Source organism: Arvicanthis niloticus, chromosome 4, assembly GCF_011762505.2.
Source record: "Arvicanthis niloticus isolate mArvNil1 chromosome 4, mArvNil1.pat.X, whole genome shotgun sequence".
NCBI classification, from domain to species: Eukaryota; Metazoa; Chordata; class Mammalia; order Rodentia; family Muridae; genus Arvicanthis; species Arvicanthis niloticus.
Window position 1 is genome coordinate 56,184,128 of NC_047661.1, and position 3,080 is coordinate 56,187,207.

A 3,080-nucleotide genomic window follows, 5' to 3' on the forward strand; every position below is an offset into this window, starting at 1 on the left:
TATATTTAAGCATGAGCTACTGGAGCAAGCTCAGAAGATAACATTTATCAAGCCATGAGAATTCTTTTGATAGGATAAAGAAATATTTATTATTGGCCAAGGAAATTTATAAACCTATGTCACTACCAAATATTTAAAGTAACTGGTCAAATTCAAGCAATTTATACTTCAAGAAAACAAGTTTGGCTACTTAGAGTAATAATCTCCCTGACCCTAGAGGCTTTGCAGGAGTGGCTTCTGTGTCACACTTTAATCAAAGGTGGCAGAGAGGTAAGAGGCTATGTCTTAGCTTAATGTTCTGACTGATTAAGAACATCTGAATGATTAGTAGCTTTACAAGCCATGAAAAAAAAAAAAAAAACCTGAGATGACCTCCATGCCAGGGCCAGGTAGGCACAGATGGGCTCCCAGGACAGGGACAAGCAGGAACTTAGAAAAACTGTGCCTGGGGCTTTGGGCCCCAGGGCCTAAGGTAGAACTGAGGATGAGACAGATGACCTTAGCAAGGGGCCACTTCTGTAGGCCAGATGAGGAGTGACCCAGAGATGATAACCAGACAGGTGCCGTGGGGTCCTTACAAGGATCTAGCCTAACATGAACATGAGTCTGGCACCACAGAGGTCTAGTTGAACAGACTATGCCCAAGACAACTCATGCCCCATGTCAAAAGGTACAAGTGTGGCCTGGCATTCCTGAGACCAATCCTCGGACAACCCCAGACTCTCAGGTTGTGGGTGAGGTGGCCCCAAGTGTGTGAGCATGGCAGTGTAGATGAGGGAGAGATGTTCTCTCTGACCATCACCCCTTGCCACCTATGACAGGTGGGAGAGCTGGCTCTGGGGTTATGAGAGCAGATTCTGCTGCTCCTCACCTGCTGCAGCATTGAAGTGTGCAGACTCTGGCTCTTATATGGGCAGCCCAGTAGAGCACGACCTGGATGTGGGGCTTGCTGGTGAGCTAACCCCAAAGGCATAAGAGAAGGAGACTATATGGGATGACTAGGTCAGATACCTCGCAGGCTCAGGTCCAAGGCTTTGAATTGGCCCACCCCAACATCTACCCCATCAACAAACTGATGGACTGCATGAAGGAGCCAGACCTACTGATCTAAAACTATAGGATCTTTATGAGAGGCAACAACAGGATATCTGAGAGAAGTCCCAGTGAGGTTACATAGATAGTATTGAGAGAATAGAGCAGCAGAAATCAGAGACCCCATTCCAGACCAAAGAGTCATTGCAATGAACATTTGCAAGCAAAGAAGTTTAGGCAAAAGGGTATACTGTGGGACACACTGTGACACACTACAGCTTCCATAACAAGATTTTTTTTTCTCTGTTGAGGGAGGAGGTTGCAAGGGTGGAGGATAGATACAAGGGTGGGGGTAATGAGTGGGATTGGAGTGCATGATGTGAAATTCACAAAAAAACCAATAAAAACCTAAAAAAAAGAGTAACAATGTCGAGCAGATTCTTTATAATTGAACTATGATTTTGATAGTTTGTTTTTTTTTTCATTATTTTACTCTCTGAATTGAAACGGCCACACATGAGCTAAGTAACCAGCACACTGATCAAATGATCAGATAAGATGTTGAAAAAGCTATTTTGTAAATGTAATATCAGTAATGGGCAATATGGCTTAGCAGGTAAAGGTGCCTGCTGCCAGGCTAGATGACCCAAGTTCACCTTGGATTACATCCCCGTGGCTTCCATCATGGAAGGAGAAAACTGCCACATAAATTATCCTCTGACTTCCGCAGGTATGCCATGGCAACTGAACCCTCCTTTACCCACCCCCACACCACACAAGTAAGTAAAAATGTAATAAAAGTTTAATTTGGTATGGATAATTCAATATGCTGTGAATGTCTTTGTTTTTGTAACTGACACGTCATATTTCTGAGATCAGTGAGGTTGGCCATTTGGCTTTTGTTGAGCAATTTTGAATGTAACAGGGCCATTCATCTTCACAGTCATCTAAATGCAATTTGTTGCCTAGTGTTTGAATACCACTTTGCATTTTACGGAGTTGATAAGATTCCAGATTATTTTGAGACTCATCCATCTTATAAACAGAGGATTGCATTAGTTCTTCCAGCTTTATGACAAACCCAAAGAAACATAACAGAAAAACCTGTCATCAAATAACAAATCCCTCAAGATATGGAAGGATGAAGAGGATAGATCAGTAAAATTTTGTTCCTGGAACTTGTCATTCATTCCAAATGATCCTATAACCAGTTTCATTTTTGAAAGGATATTTTGCATATGGTAGCCTCTGCCATCTAGTGGCTGACTTGGTTACTACATGTAAACTCTTCCCTGCGCCCCCCAACCCAGCCCCACCCCCAAACCTTGTTCTAAATTAGGCTGACTTCGCACTCAGGGTTCAGGGATTAGATTTGCTTACCTCGCCTCCTCAGTGTTGGGATTGAAGAAGTGCTATAAATGAAATATTTTTTTACATGCAAAAAAAGTCGACATGATCATGATCATTGTACCTTATCTACTTTTTTTTTCCTGCTGCTGCACATGGTGGTGGTGGGGTAATAGATTTTTATTTAACCAGTTTTTATGTGTAGTGACAAATTTGATCTAATAATAATTCATTCCTTTTAGAGCAGCTGCCTTCCAATATGGGGGAAAGAAAAATCAGAAAGAGAAGTAAATCACTTATTAGATGTTCTTTTCTAACCTTAAGCAGGACGTGTGAGCTAATTACACACATTTGTGATTCCTGGTCTGATCGCTTCTTGGAACACTGTCACCTTCATCAGACTGCCTGCACACCCTTACTGCTTCAAAATCAGCTGAGTCTCAGTTTCTCACTTCATCCCCTAAGCATGGTCTTCTCGTTAGTCTTGCAAGATCTAATCAACAACTAGCTCTTGTCCGGTTTGCCTTTCCCTCACACTTGAACTTCTTCCATTTCTCTCAGCACACACAATGGTAAAGTCAGTCAGCATGATCATTGGCCAGGCTCTCTGCTTCTTCCACACAGTAGTTAAAGTGACTATATTGGTTTCTTTTCTGTTGCTGTGATAAAACAGCCTTGGAAAAGCAACTAAGAGAGAAAAG

The 3,080-nt window shown here is 42.2% G+C and overlaps 1 non-coding gene across 1 annotated transcript; it reads left to right on the forward strand.

Moving 5' to 3' along the window:
* The first annotated feature begins 206 nt into the window (after positions 1 to 206).
* Positions 207 to 340, forward strand: LOC117708025 (small nucleolar RNA SNORA17). The gene has a single exon (XR_004606757.1). It is a non-coding gene; the product is annotated as a small nucleolar RNA SNORA17 (small nucleolar RNA).
* Positions 341 to 3,080: the final 2,740 nt, after the last annotated feature.